The sequence below is a fragment of the Rhinopithecus bieti genome, unplaced genomic scaffold (genome assembly GCF_001698545.2).
Source record: "Rhinopithecus bieti isolate Rb0 unplaced genomic scaffold, ASM169854v2 scaffold_42039, whole genome shotgun sequence".
Classification (NCBI taxonomy): domain Eukaryota; kingdom Metazoa; phylum Chordata; class Mammalia; order Primates; family Cercopithecidae; genus Rhinopithecus; species Rhinopithecus bieti.
In genome coordinates, this window is record NW_016818642.1 from 1,571,735 (window position 1) to 1,584,000 (window position 12,266).

Below are 12,266 nucleotides of genomic sequence, written 5' to 3' on the forward strand. Positions count from 1 at the left end.
AAAGAAGAATTCTGATCAATTTTCAGAAATGTATGACATGTTATTTAAGATGTTCCAGATTGCGTGGAAAAAAAAAAAAATAACAAGCTTAGTAATCTTTTCTTAAGAAGCCTAAAATGAGTAACAAAACTTAAAAACGACCCAAGAAAACTGCAAACCAGCTTCATTTAACAATATTGATGAAAATTTCCTTTTTAAAATGAATAAACTCCAGGCCAGGCGCAGTGGCTCACACCTGTAATTCCAACACTTTGGGAGGCCGAGGTAGGTAGATCAACTGAGGTCAGGAGCTCGAGACCAGCCTGGTCAACATGGTGAAACCCCATCTCTACTAAAAATACAAAAATTACCCAGACGTGGTGGCGGGCACCTATAGTCCCAGCTACTCGGGAGGCTGAGGCAGTAGAATTGCTTGAACCTGGGAGGCGGAGGTTGCAGTGAGCCAAGATTGTATCACTGCACTCCAGCCTGGGCAACAGAGTGAAACTCTATCTTTGAAAAAAAAAGAAAGAAAAACAAAAAGTGCCAAGATCATGAAAATCAAGACCATGAAAATCAAGGAAAAAAAAAAATCAAGATCATGAAAATCCTTCTCAAATCCATATTTGAGATTGAAGGATGCTTAAAAGAACTAAAACAAGAATATACATTGCACAATTCTGCACTGGATACTTTTGCTACCAAGAACATTAATTATTATAACAAATAGTGAAATATGAAGAATCTAAAAATTAGATGACAGTAATATATCAGTGTTAATTTCCTGATTTTGATGGATATACCACAGTTATAGAGAAAAACATAGGAAATACACATTGAATTATTGAGGAGTGAGGGAGCATGAAGACAACCATTTGTGTAAAAAAAAATTAAACATAAACATAAATTTATATAGAATATCTCTAAAATTCCCTAAAAGAAACCTTAACAGGGGTTACCAGAAGAAGGGAACTAGCTGTCTAAAGGCTAAAAGTGAGAACTATGTACATTTTACCCTTTCATACCTTCTGAATTTTATATCTTGTTATATACTTGTATTGCCTATTTGAAAATAATAAAAGAAATATTGTATGTGTATACATAATACAAATTTAGAAAAATACATTAAAATTATCAAAAAAGAAAGGAAAATGAATTTACCTATCTCAGGGCCAGATTCTTCCCGCTAATGAAAGCTGCCTGAATATTATAGAGTGAGAAGTATCACTTTATGTGCCCAAATTTTAGGGAAGGATTCCTTTTTGAAAGTTAAATAGGCCGGGCACGGTGGCTCAAGCTTGTAATCCCAGCACTTTGGGAGGCTGAGATGGGCGGATCACGAGGTCAGGAGATCGAGACCATCCTGGCTAATACGGTGAAACCCCGTCTCTACTAAAAAAATACAAAAAACTAGCCGGGCGCGGTGGCGGGCGCCTGTAGTCCCAGCTACTCTGGAGGCTGAGGCAGGAGAATGGCGGGAACCCAGGAGGTGGAGCTTGCAGTGAGCTGAGATCCAGCCACTGCACTCCAGCCTGGGCGACAGAGTGAGACTCCGTCTCAAAAAAAAAAAAAAAAAAAAAAAAGTTAAATAGACGGTCAGGCACAGCAGCTCAGGCCTATAATCCCAGCACTTTTGAAGGCCGAGGCAGACAGGTCATCTGAGGTCAGGAGTTCAAGACCAGCCTGGACAACATGGCAAAACCCTGTTTCTACTAAAACCGGCAAAACCTCATCTCTACTAAAAATACAAAAATTAACAAGGCATGGTGGCAGGCATCTGTAGTCCCAGCTACTCAGGAGGTTGAGGCAGATAAATCGCTTGAACCCGGGAGGCAGAGGTTGCAGTGAGCCGAGATCATGCCATTGCACTCCAGCCTGGGTGACAGGGCAAGACACTGTCTCAAAAAAAAAAAAAAAAAAAAAGGAAAAAAAAAAAAAATTAAAAAACCCCCCCCCCCCCCCAAAAAAAAAAAAAAAAAAAAAAAAAAAACTTCAGTTCACCCATTCAAACGGATGCCTGCGACCATTCAAAGTATCTGATGGACTCTCAGAACAGAACAGAATCAACAATATACTAATGATCAGACAAAGCATGTCCTCAGGACTGGAATTTAAACAAACATCTGGTACAAAAATGAATGAAAAGATGGAGGAAAAAAGGGAGCCAAATGAAGGAATGTATCTGCTTCTTTAACCTTGCTCAACAACAGAAAGTGGAGTGACAGAGAAGAATGTTCTGATAAGCAGAGGTGAATGCTCAAGGGTGAGGGAAGCCCAGCAGGTTAAAAAAAAAAAAAAAAACACAAACAAACATCCTGTTCAACACTACCCATCAGCTGGGGCCTACCTGTCACCAAACAATGTGTGATCATTTATGTGCTTTCCCAGGGACCAAGACTTTCTAGAAAGAGCCCTAATGAGCAGACACAGCACTTCGGATCCAGGTTCTAGTTCTTCCTGCCAGTTTAATTAGGGAATGACACTGAAGACATTAGTCTTCCAATGCCTGACACTCTCAGTCAACTGGAAAAGTTCCTATTTCTAAATGTGCAATGCTAAAAGTGGGAGCAGGACTATGAACCCCCATAAAATGTCCCACAAAGAGACCCTCACCAAAGGCGGCCAACTGTCCTAACTCTGACATTTCTAATTTCAAAAGTTTTCCCATTCTTTCCCAGTAAACAGCAAATCAATATTTAAAATGACAGCTTTTTGTATGATTATCATATATAAGTTGAGCATCTCCAATCCAAAATCTGAAATACTCCAAAATCTGAAAGTTTTGAGGGCAAACATGACACTCAAAGTAAATGCTCATTTCAGATTTCAAATTCTCAGATTACAGATGCTCAACTGTAAATATAATGCAAATATTCCCAAATCTGGAAAAAATCCAAAATTCACGTATTTCAGATAAGGAATACTCAACCTACAGAATATATTTTCATGTATTTTAAAATATTTACTTTGCCAGACACAGTGGCTCATGCCTATAATCCCAGCACTTTGGGAGGCTGAGGTGGGCGGATTACCGAGGTCAGGAGTTCGTGACCAGTCTGGCCAACATGGTGAAACCCCGTCTCTACTAAAAGTACAAAAATTAGCCTGGTGTGGTGGTGCACCCCTGTAGTACCAGCTACTCGGGAGACTGAGTCAGGGGAATAGCTTGAACCCAGGAGGTGAAGGTTGCAGTGAGCCAAGATCATGCCACTGCACTCCAGCCTCAGTGACAGAGCAAGACTCCATCCCCCCGAAAAAAAAAGAAAAAGAAAATAGAGTACAGCACAGGTGGTAAAGTTTTGTGAAACTTTTGTTTCAATTTTATATATTTGTGTGTGTTGGGTCATGATGGGTAAGATGTATTTCCCAATGTGTGTGTCCTGGTTTTACAGGTTCTTTCTATTTTTGCATATATGTAAAAGTCATTAATTTGTGCAACAAATGTTTGTTGAGCACCTGTACTATAGTGCTGGTAAGGCAACAGTGTGCTATACAGAATAGAAGGGAATAAAAATACTTAGTCTCTCCCCTTGTAGAATCTTTACAGGGTAGAAACAATCAAATAATCACATAAATATACGATTATAAACCACTAAGTGTTAGGGGAAAATATAGGGAAATAAGATAGATCATCATTAGGGAAGCTGATTTAATTGGAGAAGAGAAATGAGTAAACAAGTCAGGTTTCTCTGAAGAAGTACATTCAAGTAGAGATCAGAAAGATGTATGAAAAGTGGGAAAATGAGAGGAGAAATCAGTCAGGCAAAAAACGGCACATTCAGAAAGTTGTATACAGTTTGAAGAAAAGAAAAGCCAGTAGGTAGAGAGAAAATGAAGAACCATCTAGATAAGACTTGGGTGGAGCTTGGGGTAGAAAGAGATATGGCAGGAATTTTAAATATCCTGCAGCCTATGAGAATAATCCAATAGGCATTTTAAAGATCAGACTGAAAAGAGATTGAAGGGAGGCTGGGAGTGTATGGCAGGATAACAGCATTATTCCTGAAGCAAAAGTGACAAGGTGTAAGTGATACTTTGGATGTGAGGGCTGAGGAATCATGAAGTGTTGGATAACTCATAATGAAATGAGTGAGCAATGAAATGAGATGAGATGCATGAGAAATCCCAGAGAAGCAGAGCTGAGAGCAAAGATCAGAGTTCCAATTGTTACAGTTAACAAGTAGAGATGCCAAATTAATACTGGATGGAGATATAAAAAAAGAAGTCATTAGCACAAAGGCTTTGATGACTCATCATTCTGCTCCTTAAACATCCATCCATAGTAATATACAATATAAAACCAGAAGAATTCAGAATAAATTTGAGACTTTATGCAGTAGCAGCTCATAAATACCATAGTAGCTGAAATACCACGTGTATCTGAACAGTATACAGTGCAAGAGTATAACTAAACATTCACACTCTTAAAATCATAGGGAATTCTAGCCTATTGTGTTCACTGCTGTCCACATCTGACATAGTGTATGGCACACAGTACAAGTTAATCTACTGAAGAATTGTATCCACTACTATGCAGAATAAACCACTCATAAAAAATAAAACAAACACCATCCTGGCTAATACGGTGAAACCCCGTCTCCACTAAAAAAATACAAAAAACTAGCCGGGCGAGGTGGCGGGCGCCTGTAGTCCCAGCTATCCCAGCTACTGCCGGAGGCTGAGGCAGGATAGAATGCGTGAACCCGGGAGGCCGGAGGCTTGCAGTGGCTGAGATCTGGCCACTGCAACTCCCAGCCTGGGCGGCAGAGCGAGACTCGTCTCAAAAAAATAAATAAATAGGGCCGGGCGCGGTGGCTCAAGCCTGTAATCCCAGCACTTTGGGAGGCCCGAGACGGGCGGATCAACAGGTCAGAATCGAGACCATCCTGGCTAACACGGTGAAACCCGTCTCTACTAAAATACAGAAAACATAGCCTGGTACGAAGTGGCGGCGCCTGTAGTCCCAGCTACTCGGGAGGCTGAGGCAGGAGAATGGCGTAACCCGGGAGGCGGAGCTTGCCAGTGAGCTGAGATCCGGCCACTGCACTCCAGCCCCGGCGACAGAGTGAGATTCTGCCCTCAAAAAAATAAAATAAAATAAATAAATAAATAAATAAAAACTGCAAATAATGAGCAATGGTGCAAGAGGAATCTGCACTATGAAACATACAAATGAACCAATTAGGACATTTTTCAAAGAAAAAGGAAAAGAGTTATTTAGCACTTAGTGCTCATACCCTAATAGTCTATATTCTGTTCTATGCTACATATATCTAATGCTATATTCTGTTCTCTAAGAATCAGCTGAATTTCAGCATCAGAAATTCCAACTGGGCAGCCTATTGTAAGTACTCCTATCATTCTCTAGAAGTCTCTGAGTAATATGAGAAATAGCTAAAATGTAATAAAACTTGATGCTGAAACTATAACAAAATCTCATCTAAGTTATTAAAACAAAACAAAAACTGTTAAAAGTGCATTCTGGCCAAGAGCAGTGGCTCACGCCTGTAATCCCAGTACTTTGGGAGGCCGAGGCAGGCGGATCACCTGAGGTCGGGAGTTCAAGACCAGCCTGACCAACATGGAAAAACTCCCGTCTCTACTAAAAATAAAAAATTAGCCGGGCATGATGGCACATGCCTGTAAGCCCAGCTACTCAGGAGGCTGAGGCAGGAGAACTGCTCGAAACTGGGAGGCGGAGGTTGCAGTGAGCCAAGATCGCTACATTTGCACTCCAGCCTGGGCAACAAGAGGGAAACTCCATATCAAAAAAAAAAAAAGTGAATTATCCAATGTGAAAATGGCAATAACTGATTATTTTCTTTTCCTCTATCTTCTCCTGTTTCCCAGCTTTTCTAACAAACATGAATCTTTATTCACTTACTTTCCCTGTTCACAATGGTAACACTGATTCATAGGAGAAAATTTAGAAAATGCTCATAAACACGAAGGAAACAAATTACCCACAATTCCATCACCCAGAAGTTACTAACTACTGTCAATATTTTTGTGGGAACCTTTCTCTAAGCATGCATGAAGGTAGGGAGGGAACAGAGATACACAAGTAATGGCATGATTACTTAAGACTATGAAGGAGACTACAGAATGCTGCTATGGCCAGTGTGCAGGACTGAGGGATGACTAACTTGAAGAAGTTGACAACTGAGCTGAGCTTCCTGAAGAGTGAGATGGAATCAACCAAAGAAGTGCAACTGCGGTAGTAGTCCAGGCATAGGGAACAACAGCATGGACAGAGTACCAAGCCCATTCAGGGAACTAGGAAGAAAGATGAGTTTGGTAGGAAGGAGACTGGCTGGGCAAAGTCACACACAGAGCTGATAATTAGGAGCTGTTCCCTAGAGAAAGCAGCCTTGAAGCAGGAGCAGGAGGGATAGGCTTGCTTAAAGGAATTATTCTGACTGTTAGTACGGGGAAAGGATTAGGCCCAGCAAGTGTGGATTTAGAAGGTCGTAACCCCCCGAAGGGTAAGGAGGATGAGGAAGTAAAGAATCTTTAGGGGTGGGGAGTGAAAAAGACAATGACCTGGCCGGGTGTGGTGGCTCATGCCTGTAATCCCCCAGTACTTTGGGAGGCTGAGGCAGGTGGATCACCTGAGGTCAGGAATTCGAGAGCAGCTTGGCCAACATGGTGAAACCCTGTCTCTACTAAAAATACAAAAATCAGCTGGGCGTGGTGGCAGGCGCCTGTAATTCCAGCTACTTGGGAGGCTGAGGCAGGAGAATCGCTTGAACCCAGGAGGCGGAGGTTGCAGTGAGCAGAAATCACGCAAATGCACTCCAGTCTGGGCAACAAGAGCAAGACTCCAGCTTAAAAAACAAAAAAAAGACAATGACCTAATATTTTAAATTTATATTTTAGGCTCCACAAAATGGTATAGATTTGTAGGGATAAAAAGCATACAGTGACTTTAATTATTATATACCTCCTAAGAAATTCATATCAGAAATAGAGCTTGCAGGCCAAGCACAGTGGCTCACACCTGTAATCCCAGAACTGTGGGAGGTCAAGGCAAGAGGATTACTTGAGCCCAGAATTTTGAGACTAGCCTGGGCAACACAGTGAGATCCCATCTCTACAAAAAGAATTTTTTTAATTGAAAAAAAAAAAGAAGGAACAATGAAAACACATGGACACAGGGAGGGGAACATCACACACCGGGGCCTGTTGGGGGGTGGGGCGCTGGGGGAGGGATAGCATTAGAAGAAATACCTAATGTAAATGATAAGTTGATGGGTGCAGCAAGCCAACATGGCACATGTATACCTATGTAACAAACCTGCATGTTGTGCACATGTACCCTAGAACTTAAAAGTATAATAAAAAAATTAAAATGGCCGGGCATGATGGCTCACGCCTGTAATCCCAGCACTTTGGGAGGCGGAGGCGGGCGGATCATGAGGTCAGGAGATCGAGACCATCCTGGCCAACATGGTGAAACCCTATCTCTACTAAAAATACATAAAAATTAGTTGGGCGTGGAGGCACATGCCTGTAATCCCAGCTACTCCGGAGGCTGAGGAGGAGCATTGCTCCAGGGAGTTGGAGGTTGCAGGTTGCAGTGAGCCAAGATCACACCACTGCACTCCAGCCTGGGCCAAAGAGGGAGACTCCGTCTCAAAAAAAAAAAGAAAAAGAAAAAAGAAGGAGAGGTTGTGGGAGAAGCATTAAATATTAATATTTAACAATAGGGAACATAAATTTTTCAGTAGCTATTGAGCTTAATCAAAGCACAGAATGTACATGTCTTATCACTATATCCCTAATAAATATAGAGCAAATAAGTGAATATCAAGGGAATAACCATGAGCAGTATAAAGACTGTGCTAACAGGAAGGGATGATCAGGCCAGGTGCAGTGGCTCACACCTGTAATCCTAGCACTTTGGGAGGCTGAGGCAGGCAGATTGCTTGAGCCCAGGAGTTTGAGACCAGCCTGGGTACCATGGCAAGACCAGAAAAATTAGCTAGGCATGATGGCATGCACCTGATGCACCTGTAGTCCCACCTACTTGAGAGGCTGGGGCTGGAGGATTGCCAGAGCACAGGAGGCAAAGAGGTTGCAGTGAGCCGAAACTGTGCCACTGCTGCACTCCAGCCTGGGCATCAGAGTTAGACCCTGTCTCCAAAAAAAAAAAAAAGAACAGGATGATCTTAATAATGACATCTAGAGGCCGGGGCAGTGGTTCCCACCTGTAATCCCAGCACTTTGGGAGGCTGACGTGGGCAGATCATCTGAGGTCAGGAGTTCGAGACCAGCCTGACCAACGTGGTGAAACCCTGTCTCTACAAAAATACAAAAATTAGCCAGGCATGATGGTGGGTGCCTGTAATCCCAGCTACTGGGTAGGCTGAGGCAGGAGAATCACCGGAACCTGGGAGGTGGAGGTTGCAGTGAGCCGAGATCGCACCATTGGCACAGAGTGAGACTCCATCTCAAAAAAAAAAAAAAAAAAAAGACATCCAGAAAAGGAAAACACAGCACTAGCCATAGGATAAAGCCTCACTTTAGAGAACTGAAGTTGGTAGTGGAGCAGGGAAAGGTCAACAGGACCCTTCAAGGATTGAAAGAGTATCCCCCAAGACTATCGCTCCTTATGCATGCAGTCATTCAACAGAAGATGTTTAACCCACCAATTTTATATATATATATACACACACACACCCAAGAGTAAAGAAAACACATGTCCACACCAAAACTAGTTCACAAATATTCATAGTAGCATTATTCAGCCAAAAGTAGAGATAACACAAATGTCTATCAACTGATGAATAAACAAAATGTGATGTATCCATAATAGAATATTAGCCATTAAAAGGAATGAAGTACTGATACAGGCTGCAACACGAATGAACTTTAAAAAACACTATGCCAAGTGAAAGAAGTCACTCACAAGACCACACAGTGTATGATTCCACATATATAAAATGTCCAGAATAGCCAAATCTATTGAGACAGACAGCAGATTAGTGGTTGCCTAGGGATAGAAGGGGAGAGAATTGGAGGGAACTAGGCAATGACAGCTAATAGGAACATAGCTTCTTTTGGGGATGATAAACAAATTTTAAAAATTCATTGTGGTGATGGTTGCACAAGACTATTAATTTACTAAAAGTTATTTTTTATTTATTTATTTGTATTTTTACTTTTTTTTGTTTGAGATGGAGTCTCAGTCTGTCACCCAGGTTGGAGGGCAGTGGCGCCATCTCGGCTCACTGCAACCTCCGCCTCTCGGGTTCAAGTGATTCTCCTATCTCATCTGGGATTCCAGGCGCCCGCCACGACGCCCGGCTAATTTTTGTATTTTTAGTAGAGACGGGGTTTTGCCATTTTGGCCAGGCTGGTCTTGAACTCCTGACCTCAGGTGATCCACCCGCCTTGGCCTCCCAAAGTGTTGGGATTACAGGCACGAGCCACGGCGCCCGGCCTGATTTTCAACTTTAGAAAAGCAACTGACTAAAGTCTGTTAATAAAAAGAAGTAAGACTTCGGTTTAAATTGTACTGCATTACCAAGTTTGTGGGGTACAGTAAAAGCTTACGTGAAAACTCTTCATAACACTGAAATTGGGAGAAAAAAGACCTAAAAACCCGAACAACCGTGTAATCCGTTCCAAAACAAACTATGGGAGGGCTGCGCGGAAGCCAGCAAGGTAAGAAAACAAGCGATAATCGCAAAGGAGAGCCGACTGCTTGCTAGCAAAAAATGGACCTTTAAAAATTAAAACCACTAGTTTTCAACCACAGCACTTCGAAATGAGATTATCAGTCACCGTTGCCATAGAAACAGTAAAGCCAAGTTGCCCGGAATTTAAACATTTTTTTAAATACCGCAAACTGAAATGGGTGAAAATAGGGCAAAGTTTAGTGTGAACCTAAGTGGCCGGAACCTACTAGTAACTTTCACCGGGATAAAGGTGACTCTGCTTTTCTAACCTACATTTCCGAACAGTGCTTTACAAATCACCTCTCGAGGTTAGTTCATCAAGTGCAAAAAAAGTTTACCCTGTCTCCTCCGGAAAAAGGAACCTGACAAAACCCCTCCCGGAATCGCCCACAATCAGAGCGAGTCAGCGCAGGCTTGCACCGCGCAGCGAAGAGGGAGCGGAGCATCGAGTCCACGCGGAAAGCATCTGAATCCCGCCTGCTGGCTTTACTGGCAGAGCACGCAGGAAAACCCCAAGCTCCAGCCTGCAGCCCCGGCCTGTCTGGCTCCCTCCTCCACGTCCCCACTGCACGCCACGTTCTGTGCCTGGCAGTCCACGCGCCCTAATCCAACTCGCATTTATTAAGCACCCGCTGTCTACACTGCATCATGGTTCCTCCAGGCACTGCAAGAAGAAATGGCCCCACGCCGGGGGAAAAGAAACACCAAAAGGACAGCCGCGAGGGCTGAAGACGACCCCGAATGACGGGCTGACTGCCTGCAACGGGTGGTCAGGAGAGGAGCTCCCACCCTCACCCCGCGGGTCGTGACACTCCCAGGGAAGGGAGGGCCCCGAGAGGTGCACCAGGCCCAGCCTTCCTGGAGTCCGCCACGGGCGAACTGGGGGCGTTAAGAGGTCCGCATCCCCGGACCGCCCGAGCGCTCCTCTGCCCCAAGGAGGCGACCCCGACTCCGGATCCAGGGAAAACGGCAAGCGCGGGCACCGAACCTCGGTAAGGGTCGGAGCGGGCTGTCACCTGCCCCCGCATCCCTCCCCTGCGGCCGCGGCCGGCCGCTCCCTCCCCAGCGTGACAGTCGCGGCAGTCACGGACGGAGCGTCTCTGCCCCGGCGTCTCCACTCGCCCGGACGCCCGCACCCCCGTGCCCCACGCGGAGGGGGGCAGTGCCGGGAAGACCTCTCCGGCCCCTCCCCCCGCCCCGGCCTCCGGACTCCGGAAAAACGGTTACCTGGCGCGCAGGCTGGGGCGAGAGCACGACCCGGTGGAGGAGGAAAAGAAGACAGTGGCCTCCGGCCCAGGGAGATTTGGGAAATTTGGCAGACTTGTTCCGCACTAGGTGACAGCTGTTCGCTGCGCACGCGCACAGGACCCCGGCCGCCCGATCACTGCGCCGCGCCTCACCCTCCCGTCGAGGCGGTGGGTGGGAGGCAGCGGCGAAGGCGCGCGCACCGGCGGCTCTCCCTGCGCGAGGGCGCGCGCGCCGTCACGTGACCGCTGGGGCCCGCACTTGGTGAATCACGTGAGCTTAACAAATAGCTTAAAGGTGCCCGGCACGCTCTTGGTTTGGGCTCTACTTCCGCGCTGTGGTTAACTTGGGCTTGCTGGTTCGCATCTTCTTGTCCTTTGGACACAGGCATATCCCATTCTTTCCGGAGGGGGAAGATACTCGCATAGAAGGAGAAAACAGGTGCACAGAACCTTGCCCGGAAGCGCCTGCTGGGGTCCCGCAGGGCTGGACCTGATGTAGTCCACGCGCCACACGTCCTCCTGGGCTCCGACGCACACCTATGGCGGCCTCAGACGCGCGAACGTCAGCGTGGCGTTGCCAGGGGTGGAGCCTCGGAATGTCGTGGAGAGCCTGGCGAGAAAGTCGGGGCTCGCAGCTGTCCGCCGATGACAGCACTGTGTGCCCGTTCTCCCTTCACCCGGTGGCCGGGACCTCTGAGCCTCCTTGCCACAATGGGAGATCCCGAATGGGCGAAGAGTATCTGCGTGTCCCAAACCTTTAACAAGTAACTACCGAGCAGGAGCGTTTTGTCAGCCTCTGGAAGCGAAACTGTCCGATGTTCGAGTCACCCTTCACCAAGCACGTCCCGCCCCGACCCGCCCAAGTGTGCTCTTAAGATAAGGAGGCACAGAGGTGACCCAAATAGGAATCCCGGGCTGGCGGTCCCTCAAAAACTAGAGTTGATAACAATTTGGCCTGAATTGAAGTGACTAGAAATGCAGGTGCCTCCAGCGTCTGAGACTTAGATCTAAGTTAACGTCCTACAACTTGTTGCTTCTCCTCTATAACTCCACCTTCCGAGGTTTCAGAAGGAACCAACCAGACCTTAAGCCCCTCTACTGCAGAAGACAGATGGTTGAGCATCAGATGTTTTGCAAGGCTGAATGATTTTTTTTTTTTTTAATTTCCTGCAGAGCTCCCAGCTGGGTCCCTTGTGGCGCTTACTCTAACGTCTTAGCTAAGAAAGATTAGGCATATCTTCACACCAGTGAGCAAAGCTGGGCTGTCTAATATGCTGAATTTTCTGTTACATTATACTGATATCAGCTTTTTAAAAATATATCGACACCACTTACCACGCCCTTGAACTCGTTTCTC

General features: G+C 45.4%; 1 protein-coding gene across 1 annotated transcript in view; it reads right to left on the minus strand.

The window, feature by feature from the left end:
* KDM4C (lysine demethylase 4C) overlaps positions 1-12,031 on the minus strand; it is a 430,799-nt gene extending 418,768 nt beyond the window's left edge. Inside the window, exon 1 of the mRNA XM_017857354.1 lies at positions 10,890-12,031. The gene's annotated coding sequence lies outside the window, so the exon portion shown is untranslated. The remainder of the gene's footprint in view (positions 1-10,889) is intronic.
* Between the last annotated feature and the right edge of the window lie 235 nt (positions 12,032-12,266).